Raw genomic sequence first — 11165 nt, 5'->3', positions numbered from 1 at the left:
CTGGGGGGAAACACAGCGAGTGAGGATGAAGCCACAGCCTCCACCCCCAACTTCCCACATCCCCCCCAGCCTGATTCTGCATCTCAGGGGACGCATGTTCAGAGATCCCCCCAGTCTCTCTCTCATGCCCCCAGCACACACACAGGGTGGAATTGAGGACTCTGGACATGAAAAATTTTCAGAAGAAACTTAGGCCAGGCACGGTGACTCCCACCGTGACTCCCAGCACTTTGGGAGGCTGAGGAAGGAGGATCACTTGAGCCCGGGAGTTTGAGACCAGCCTGGGCAACATAATGAGACTCTGTCTCTACAAAAAATAAGCCAGGCACGGTAGCGTGAACTTGTAGTCCCAGCTACCCAGGAGGCTGAGGTGGGAGGATGTATTGAGCCCCGGAGGTCAAGGCTGCAGTGAGCCATGATCATAACACTGTACTCTAGCCTGGGCAACAGAGTGAGACCCTGTCTCTGAGAAAAAGGAAAAAAAATGTTGTCTAAAAAGAGGAAGCAATGAAAGCTGAGAATACCCCACCAGGCAGGGTTAGCTCAGGGGACCAGAGGAAAAGCAGTAAAGGGAGCCCATAGCAAGCTCCAGGAGCCTCATGGGCAGAGACAGGGCAAGGATTTGAGTGGGTGGGAAGGACCTTCAGAGGCCTTTGATGGCTTCAGTTCATTTTACAACATTCCCACTGGGAGGATCTCTGCACACCACCACCCCCAACACACACGCACACACACACGCACACACGCACACACGCGCACACACACACACACACACACGCATACACACATGCACGCACACACACACTGCTCCCAGGATGAGGAGCTCACCCCCTCGCCGAGACTGTAATAAAGCGTGTTCTGACATGAAGATCCAAGCAGATGGGATCATGTCTTTGGGTTCACTTCTGCATCCCCAGCATCTGGCTCGGAGAAGTTGCTTGGTCCATTCCGGTGCTGAATGAATGAACATGCTAAATTCTCTGCTCAAGCTCACCCACAGTGGTCTTGATTCCATCCCACCCACCCCCACCAGGACCACACAGAGCAAGCCTTCCAGCCACCTGCTTCCCTGGCCATCTTCTCATGAGCAGGAATGTTCTGGGCCTGAGGAGGGGGCACAGGTAGGAGGAAAACCTACCCCCATGAAACCAAGCTCCATGTGACCTCCCTTCCTCCCTCCCTCCCTCCCCACATCTCTCTCAGGTTTACCTGGCAGCATCCAGCAGACACACAGGCAGTCCAGGCTCCCAGCTCCTTCCTTCCCCACACAGACCCCACAGGCCCATCCTGGAAGACAAAAGAGCCAACCACACCGCAGGAGAAAACCGCACCCAGGCCCCCTCCCCAGGCCCAGGCCTTGCCAAAACTCCCTGCCGAAGAAAGAAGGACCAGGAGCCAGTGAGGCTGGATCCAGGCACCCCACCCTCCACCTCCCTTTATTCCACCCCAGAACATCCTTAAAAGGTGAGGGGAGAGGGATTCCCGGGTTCCCTTCACTCACTCCCTGTTTCCCGACAACAGCAGAATGCGACCCAGGAGAAAGTAGGACAAACTCAGCAGCTTGGTGACAGCTGAATTGCAGCTGAACGGAGAGTCAGGAATCCAGAATTCTGATCCCAGCTCTGCTCCTGCCACACTGGGTGGCCCTGGGACTCTTCCTGCCTTGACATTCACTCAAGGTGCACAATAATCACCCATTGTTTGAAGCAATGGATGGGGAAATGGAAGGGACCCTGCTGCCCAGCAGTAATTTTTCTGCTCCCCCTCCTTCTCCCCTGCCCTTTCCTGATTCCCCATGCACCAGAGGAAATTCGGGGAGCCAGAGGCTGGAGTAGGACTCTTTTAAGAGCACCCTGTGTCACCAGTCTGGAGAAGACCAGAGAATGACCACTAATCCTGACCTAGGACCATCTGCCAGGTTTTGCCTTTGGTGACAACTACGCTGTCTTCATCAACTGACAGACCTGAATCAGGATTGTCAGGGAGCCATCTCAGCATATCTTCAAAGCTTTCTGTCAGCACCTGGGAGTGGGGGCATGAGTTCAGAACTGGAGGTGAACTCAGACACTTGCACTGAGAAAAATGCATCTAAAGTCACACTGCTAACTCTTCACTTAACTGCAAGGCCAAGGAGCTCTAGCCAAGGTTTATAAATATGATCACAAAACACCAAAATTGAAAAGGGCTAGTTCACATTACCAGGGAGTCCCCAGCTTCCTCCTAATAGCAGTTCTACAAGTACACAAGGTGAAGTCATTTAACTCAGCCTTCAAAAGTTCCAGACGGTGACGTTTATAAAATACTAGCCCTAATGCCGAATGTGGAGTGTGAAAATCACCCTTTCTGGGACCCCACAAAATGGGGACAAGCTCTTTCTTTCTTCCATAGACTCAGAAAAGAGAATGAGCTACATCACCCATTTCCCCTCCCACTTTGGGATTCTAGGATACTACACTTCCCTGCACAGACCAGAAGAGGGCAGGCTGGTAGGCTATGGCCTGGTAAGTTTAAATACTTATCTGCAAGGATGCTTCTCAGTGTGGTTGTGAACGTCCTGAAGAACCGGGAAATTCCCTTCTGTCTCCTCTGTCCCAGGAACTTGCTGCTCTCTGTAAATAGACCCTGGGCTGCTCAAGCCTGGCTTGATCCACAGTGACCCTTTCCCCTGGCTCTGTGGACCTCGAGTCATGATATTAGTAAGGTGATGGAAGTTTCAAGGGACCTTTAGCTAGCTCCTGGGTGAAGTTGACACCGTCTTAGAGTGTACAAAGGAAGGCATGGGCTTTGGGGCCAGAGAAACCTGGAGGAAACTGTGGCTCTCTAACCCCCACGTACTTAATGTGTGACTCAAAGTTAATGATTTTCTTTCTTTTTTTTTTTTTTTTTTTTCCTGGAGACGAGATCTCACTCTGTCACCCAGGCTGGAGTGCAGTGGCGTGATATCGGCGCGTTGCAACCTCCGCCTTCCAGGTTCAAGCAATTCCCCTGCCTCAGCCTCCCAAGTAGCTGAGATTACAGGTGTGTGCCACCACGTCTGGCTAACTTTTTTTTTTGTAGTAGAGACAGGGTTTCACCGTGTTGGCCAGACTGGTCTTGAACTCCTAACCTCATGCAATCCGCTAGCCTCAGCCTTTCAACGTGCTGGGATTACAGGCATGAGCCACCACGCCTGTCCAAAGTTAATGATTTTCAAAGCTTAGCCAGTGCCTGGCACACAGTACATGTTCCAAAAATTATTTTCACCACTCAATGATTTAAACTTTAAGTAAATCTGTGTGTGATATTTATGTTCCAGAAAGATGAGCCATATTTATCCTGTAGCATTATATGTATATAGTGCAGTTAGGAAGCACTGACCGAATTAAAATCCCCTATCTTGATGAATGGAAAAGCAAAGTCTGGCTTATCCACACAACGGAATCTACTCATCAATAAAAAGGAACATACTATTAATACACATTACAACAAGGATGAACCTTAAAAACATCATACTGAGGGAAAGAAGCTAGGCTCAACAGAACACATATTATATGATCTCATTTATACAAAATATCCAGAAAAGGAAAATCTACAGAGATGAGAATAGATTCGTGGTTCCTGGTGTTAGGGATGTGGATGAACAATAAATGGGTATGAGAGATCTTATCGGGGTAACGGAACTGTTCCAAAACTGATTTATGGCGAAGGTTGCACAACTTGGTACATTTATTTAAAATAATTGAATGGGTGAATTATATGACATTTAAACTATTGCCTCAATAAAACTGGACAGAACAGGAATTGAACTACTGAGACATGCAACAAGAAGCATGAGCCTCATCTAGGCTCGGTGGCTCACGCCTATAGCCACAGCACTTTGGGAGGCTGAGGCAATCACTTGAGGTCAGGAGTTCAAGACCAGTCTGGCCAACATGGCAAAGCCCCATCTCTACTAAAAATACAAAAATCAGCCGGGTGTGGTGGCACACACCTGTAATCCCAGCTACTGGGGAGACTGAGGCAGAAGAATCACTTGAACCCGGCAGGCGGAGGTTGCAGTGAGTTAAGATGGCACCACTGCACTGCAGCCCAAATAGCACAGTGAGATCTTGTCTCAAAAAAAAAAAAAAAAAAAAAAAAACTGAACACAGAAGCTTCCATATATATGGAACATTAAAAAAAAAAAAGAAAAAAAAAAGAATCCAATCTACTTCTGAGAAAGCAGGTCAGTGGTTTCCTGGGTCTGGGGCTGAGAGGGGATTGACTGGGAAGGAATACAGGGGAACATTTCAGAGAGTGAAAATGTTCTATATCCTGATTGTGGCAATGGTTACACAGGTGTACACATTTGTCAAAACACATTAAAATGTGTGCTTTAAATGGGGGCATTTCCTTGTATGTAAATTATACCTCAATAGGTTATTTTTGCAAAACTCATTTATATGTGATAGAAGAGGACTGGAACTAAAAAGTGCCAGATCAAAGGCTACACAAAGAACGGGTTGTGGACCCCGGGGCCTCATCATCTCAGCTCTCACTAGACCCCATAGACCACCCACTTCAAGCCAAGGTCAGTCGGGAAAGCCAGGATTGAGGAACTGGAACCCAGAGGGTCATTAGAGGTCTCTCCCACCTCTAAGATTCAGGAGGTCTCGGGACATACGGATTTCATGACGGATCTGACCTCAAAGCATGAAGCTGGTCTCTACCAACCAACCCCAGTGGACACAGGAAGAGAGGGAAGATCACCTTGGTTACTCCTGTGATGCAAACAGGGTCATGGTGGCCACATGAACGTGTCTGGAACCACGTGGGTGGACAGATGCCTCCAACTGTCATCAAGAGAAAAAGAGGCAGGAGTAAGAGAATAAATACATACCCGTGGGTACAGTGGAGAATAGATGCTAAGGTCCCGTTTCAAATCACAGCATTTCCCAAAACTGATCTCCTCGGATGCAGATCAAAAGCAAAACAGGAAACAAGGAGGTATTTTGTTCAGGCCAGTGTCAACCAGTACATCCTAACGTGGGTTTTATGGCATGGATTCCTGTGCTGCCCTGCCATCGGCAAACTGTGTGACCTTGACCAAGTCCTTCAAAGCAGTGAGCCTCGGTCTTCTAATCCACAAATTAAGGATAATAACAGTGCCCACCTCACAGGTTTGTCATGAGGATCAAATGAGAAGATGAATGAGGCTTAGCTTGAATTCTACCATTTTCTTACATCATTATTATTGTCATCACTGACCACACAGTTCATTACCACCACCCATGAAGTATTCATTTTTCCCCCTAAACAGCATGCACTGTTCTTAGTAATGGATGGGCAGCTGCCAGGGAAACATACATTTGTTGCATTTTAGATTCCCTCTGGGTTTTGGGTCTTTTTCCCTGACTCTGGAATAAAATCGCTACTCAGAGATCTGAGACATGCAAGAGATGTTGGCCCAAATTGCCTTGGATGAGCCAGCGCCCAGCGATAACGGAAGCTCCAGGGAATAATGAGAATGTGCCACGTGCCTCGCAGGAGACATGCTGGGGGAAGCAGATGCTTCTGCAGAGGAGGATAAAGCACTGTTTCTTTATGAATTCAATTCAAACACAATGTCCACAAAAGAGGAGATTCGGAATTCAAATCTCCTTCAAACAAGGGAACCCCTGAAGTGGAGAGAGAGGAAAGAAAACCAAGAAGAAGGGAAAGGAAGCTGAACTAACATTTATTAAGAACAGATCCTAACTGGAAATGTCTTTATCTACATGGCAAAACAAGCTGGGTTTTATTATCCCCACTTTACAGATGAGGAAACTGAGGTTTCTAAACAGGCCTGTTGGACCCCAAAGGGGCAGAAGGCGTGTTCAAATAGGGGCGGGGACTGGGAACAGTGGCTCACACCATAATCCCAGCAGTTTGGGAAGCAGAGGCAGGAGAATTGCTTGAGGCCAGGAGTTCATGATTAGCCTGGGTAACAGATGGAGGCTCTGCCTCTACAAAAAATTCAAAAATTAGCCGGGCGTGGTTGTGTGTATTGGGCGTGTCTGTGGCTATTTGGGAGGCTGCAGCAGGAGGACCACTTTAACCCAGGAGGTGGAGGCTGCAGTGAACCTTGATTGCTCCACTGCATTCCAGCCTGGATGACAGAGCAGATTCATGTCGTATATATATGGATCTATATAGATCCATATATATACGGATTGAATGAGAAAAGATCCAAGGAAGGTATATGTAAACTGCAAACTTGATGGCCATCTGCATTACTATTACGGTGAGAAAACTGGCCAGTGATTGATAAATCATCTCTGTTCAGTGTATTCCGGCTGCTTTCACAGTCTGTAGGCAAAAGAGTTCACTCTTAGGAGAGTGGCATAGTGTAGTAGTTACAAACACAGGTTCCAGAGTCAAACTAGATACAATTTGAAATCCTGTCTCCACAGCTAATTTGCTGTGTGGCCCTGGGTTCATCACTTCACCTCTCTGAGCCTGTTTCTCACCTGCAATGCCTAATTCCCTGCCTTATGGAGTATCCGTGAGGCAGCACCAGCAAGAACCTTGGTAAACGGTAACAAAGTGGTAGTTAGGGTTAATTACTACTCATCATCTCCTCCACACCTTTGAGTACACCATAGCTCAGCACCCACGTCCCTTCCATGACTCATCCGGTAGCTTCCAGACGGGCCCACCTGGCACCACAAGGCATAAGGGGACACCTGCCTCATCTGATCTGATCAGAGTGGAATGGGATAGGGAGACAGATGTCACTCTCAGCCAGACTTCGCCTCTGCCCCTGAGAATCTCTGGCTATTGTTCCTCCTCAGAGCTCGAGCTGACAGATGAGTCGGGCCTCAGAGACAAGGGAAGGGATCCTCTTGAAACAAAGGACTGGCCTACAAGTTATTCACCAGCCCATTGAATCTGCACAATGGACCCAATGCCCCAGAAACACGACGCTCAAACAGGCTAATAATCACCCAGGAGACGAACCAGCAGCCTCAACAGAAATAAAAGCAAATCACTAAGTATCCATACAAGACTCAGGTGCTACGTAAGTGAACTCAGCTGGCACCCAGGGGGTGCACGATAGCATTCGCTAGCTTTGTTAAGCACCTACAGGGCACCGAACACGCAGTGGTTCATAGCCTCATGGCCGCTTTTTAAAACCGGGATTGTGATTTCCACTTTACAGATGAGGAAACTGAGGCTCAGAGAAGGGAGATTACTCCTGGACTGAAGTGGACACAGGTGGGAGAAGGATTTGTACACGGACTTGCGTAACTCTCAGCTGCTTCTCTTTCCACCACTCTGCCCTGCCTTGATGAATAAGTAAGTTCAAAGAGTGTAATCCCGCCCTGGGAAGAAGCATGGACCACAGCCAGAGAAAGGACCTTAAAATGAAGACACAGAAGAAAAGAAAAATTGGAAACAACTAGCAGGACCAACAATAGGAAACTGACAAAGTAGACCGTGTTTATCTCCTGCGTGAAATACTGAAATCTCTAATGATTTCGGCAACGGTCATAATAACATGGAGAAACACATCTGATGTAACTTTTCAAAAGCAGTATACACATAATGCAATTACTTTTCTTCTTCTTTTTTTTTTTTTTTTTTGGGGGGTCTCCCTCTGTCACCCAGGCTAGAGTGCAGTGGTGGTGTAATCTCTGCTCACTGCAACCTCCGCATCCTGGGTTCAAGCGATCCTCCTGCCTCAGCCTCCAGAGCAGCTGGGCTATAGGCACATGCCACCACGCCCAGTTAATTTTTGTATTTTTAGTAAGATAGGGTTTCGCCATGTTGACCAGGCTGGTCTCGAACTCCTGACCTCAGGTGATCCACCCACTTCAGCTTCCCAAAGTGCCAGGATTACAGGTGTGAGCCACCGCGCCCAGCCAATTTCAAAAATAGAAAATATACCAGAGAGAGGCCAGGTGCGGTGGCTCAAGCCTGTAATCCCAGCACTTTGGGAGGCCGAGATGGGCAGATCACGAGGTCAGGAGATCGAGACCATCCTGGCTAACCTGGTGAAACTCCGTCTCTACTAAAAAATACAAAAAACTAGCCGGGCGAGGTGGCAGGCGCCTGTCAGTCCCAGCTGCTCGGGAGGCTGAGGCAGGAGAATGGCATAAACCCGGGAGGCGGAGCTTGCAGTGAGCTGAGATCCGGCCACTGCACTCCAGCCTGGGCGACAGAGCAAGACTCACTCTCAAAAAAAAAAAAAAAAAAAAAAAAAAAAATATATATATATATATATATGTATATGTACACACACACACACACACACACACACACACACCAGAGAGAAATATATGAAAATGAAGTTTTCAGGCCAGTCATGGTGGCTCATGCCTGCAATCCCAGCATTTTGGGAGGCTGAGGTGGGCAGATCACTTGAGACCAGGAGTTGGAGACCAGCCTGGCCAACATGCCAAAACCCCGGCTCTACAAAAAATCCAAAAATTAGCTAGACATGGTGGCACATGCCTGTGATTCCAGCTACTTGGGAGGCTGAGGCACGAGAATCACTTGAACCCAGGAGGTGGAGGTTATAGTGAGCCAAGATCACACCACTGCACTGCAGCCTGGGCAAAAAGTAAGGCTCTGTTTCAAAAAAAAAAGAAAGAAAAGAAAAGAAAGAAAAAGAAAATTGAGTTTTCTTCTTTTTTTATCGTTTATAAATCTTCTACAATTATGCATTTTATTAAACTTATTGAATTTGTTTTTTAAAATCGGCAAAAATTATAAAAATTCTCATTTATTTTTATTCATTTATTTTAGAGACCGGGGTCTCACCATGTTGTCCAGGCTTGGCTTGAACTCCTGGGCTCAAGCCATTCTCCTGCCCCAGCCTCCCAAAGTGCTGGAATTGCAGGTGTGAGCCACTGTACCCAGCCCAAAATTCTCATTTTTAATGCAAGCATAGAGAATGATTCTCCTAAAGCTGGCGGTAAGGGGTTATGGTTGTTTTGGGGGACTCTGAAGACTTCATCACTCTCTTCTGTTAAGGAGTGGGGTTAAGGCTTAAAATAAGTAAATTTCAGAACAGTTCTCAATGGCAAGGGTCACTAAATACTAAAATAGGCGGCCATGGGGGACATGGAAGGTGTTTACATAAAATGCTTTCAACATGAAATTAACCAAACTTAGAGTAGGGTCAATTCAATGCCACCCAAAGCTAGGAGCTGGCAAAGTGTCCAGAAATGGTTTGCCCAGGCTGCTGGATGATTCTGCCTGGAAGGGTGAGGGGCGAGGTGGGAGCACTGTTCCTCAAGCAAGGATCTGCCCGCCTGCAGGATGAGGATGAGGAGGTCTGAGTAAACATCAGATACCCAGCCCCACCCCAAAACCTGCTGACTCATCCACCTTGCCACGTGGCTCAGACATCTGCGTATTGGAAGCAACGCCCCTAAAGTCTGAGAACCACTGTCCTCAGGTTTCCCTGTCTGTCAAGTGGAATTACTCATCCCTGCCCTGCGTCTACCCCCGCCCCCCTCCCTGGGCCATCGCGGCGCTCCCAGATGCTCCCAAAAGGGAATGCGCTTTGCAAAGCACTGAGTCCAGAGCGAGCGTTCTGCTTTGAGCCGTGCTCAGTCCCAGCCTGGCCCTGAGAAAAAAACAAAGCCGTTCCCTCAAGTTCTCGCAGTCCTCCCTCTCATACTTCCTCCCCTCCCGCCGCAGCAGGTGGGGGCGTTTTCCCCGCGGCTTCACTGCAGTGGGGTGTGCGCGCCAGCAATCCCAGGCGCCAGGCAGCCTCGGATCCGGAGCCTGGGATGAGGGTGGGAAATCCAGGGTGCGCCCCCGGGGCCTCCCCCTGCACAATCCCAGAAACAATTTCTCTACCCCAGGGCCCTCCGCTGGGCGGAGGGAAGTCTGGCCCCTTTCCTCCCAAATTCCCAGCCTCTCCAGGGAGTGTCCTGGAACCGAGGAAAGGTGGAGAATCGAGCTGGTGGGTTCCGGGATCTCCTTAGACCCTTTAGGAGATGCAACGTGGGCTTTAGAGTCCTGCATATCTGGATTCACAATCACTGGCTGTGTGACCTTGGGCATGTCGATAACCCTCTCTGAATCTCCGTTTCTTCATCTTTAAAATGGGGTTGTTTCTTACCACTTTCGTGGGACTGTTGTGATAACGCTTGCAAAGCACCAAGCAGGTCCCTGCCTAGAGTAACCTCTCCATAAACTGATGTCACTGTTGTTTTCAATGAGGGTGAGTTACCAGCCCTCTCCATCCTTTTGGAGCCAAATTTGACGCCGGACATCTGGGATTTGAGTCCCAGAAGTAAAGGAATGGTAGGCTCTCGGGGGGAGGGCGGCTGGGTATGAGGGAAGGGGACCTCAAGGACCCTGCCCCGCCACCTCACCCCCACCTCCAGTTCCGAGACCCTCTGGGCTCTGCCCGTGGCTTGCCCAGTTAATTGCTAACCTGGTGGGTTGAGAAGGTTCGCGGGTCCACCTCCCAAATCCTGTCTCGTGTCGTCGGAAGGGAAGGGTCTTTGTTCCCCCTCATAATCATGATTGCAAGACCCCCATTCGCACTGGACTCCCAAAGCATCCTCCCCTTGCCTGACCTCACCCCCGATCCCAGCCAGAGCCTTGACTGTATTTGACAATTACAGGCTGCAAAGCCTCTTCATCCATCCAATGCGGGACACTTCAGGCGGCGTTTGCATCCCTGAACCCAGCCCTGGGACTCTGGGACCTGCCCTCGACCCCAGCCTCGGGGAATTAGGCTGTTCCGCATTCGGGGACAAGGACGCTTGGGAAGGAAGGCTGCTAGGATGGGGCGACGTCTTACCTCGGGTCCGCGGTCCTGCGGCGCGAGAGCAGAGGGCTCTTTGTGCCCCGGCTCACAGCGCAGAACTGGGGGAGCCCCTGCAAGCGCCTCCCATCTCAAACTCCTCCCCGCACTCGTCCGCAGCCTCCCTCCCTCTGGTCCCCCGAGCGCAGCCGGCGTCGTCTTTGTAGCTGCTGCAGCGCCCATGAAATTTTAATGCGGGAGCGGCTGGCGGGCGGAGGCGCCCCACCCCCGGCCCTCGCCTCCACCCTCCCGCTTCTTTGCGCCCCTACAACCCCACACCCAACCCCTCCTTACCCAGCCCAGAGTCCTGGCCAGGAAAGCGGGGTGCAGCAGGTCTTGGAGGGAGCACACCGCCGCCCCCGCCGCACAAAGGGGCTAGCAGGCCGGCGCTCTCAGC

The 11165-nt window shown here is 49.6% G+C and overlaps 2 long non-coding RNA genes across 5 annotated transcripts in view; both read right to left on the bottom strand.

The window, feature by feature from the left end:
- LOC105495725 (uncharacterized) overlaps positions 1-1895 on the bottom strand; it is a 41754-nt gene extending 39859 nt beyond the window's left edge. For all 4 annotated transcript variants that reach the window (XR_011614026.1, XR_011614027.1, XR_011614028.1 and 1 more), the window contains exons 1-2: positions 1210-1895; positions 829-954 (exon numbers count right to left, since the gene is read on the bottom strand). This is a non-coding gene — a long non-coding RNA (uncharacterized lncRNA). The remainder of the gene's footprint in view (positions 1-828; positions 955-1209) is intronic.
- A 194-nt stretch (positions 1896-2089) lies between these two features.
- Positions 2090-10908, bottom strand: LOC139358703 (uncharacterized). The gene is made up of 3 exons (XR_011614030.1): positions 10766-10908; positions 4729-4811; positions 2090-2609 (listed from the first exon to the last, which is right to left on the bottom strand). It is a non-coding gene; the product is annotated as an uncharacterized lncRNA (long non-coding RNA).
- Between the last annotated feature and the right edge of the window lie 257 nt (positions 10909-11165).

The sequence above is a fragment of the Macaca nemestrina genome, chromosome 15, assembly GCF_043159975.1.
Source record: "Macaca nemestrina isolate mMacNem1 chromosome 15, mMacNem.hap1, whole genome shotgun sequence".
In the NCBI taxonomy this organism is placed as follows: domain Eukaryota; kingdom Metazoa; phylum Chordata; class Mammalia; order Primates; family Cercopithecidae; genus Macaca; species Macaca nemestrina.
This window is presented reverse-complemented; position numbering and strand designations above follow the sequence as displayed.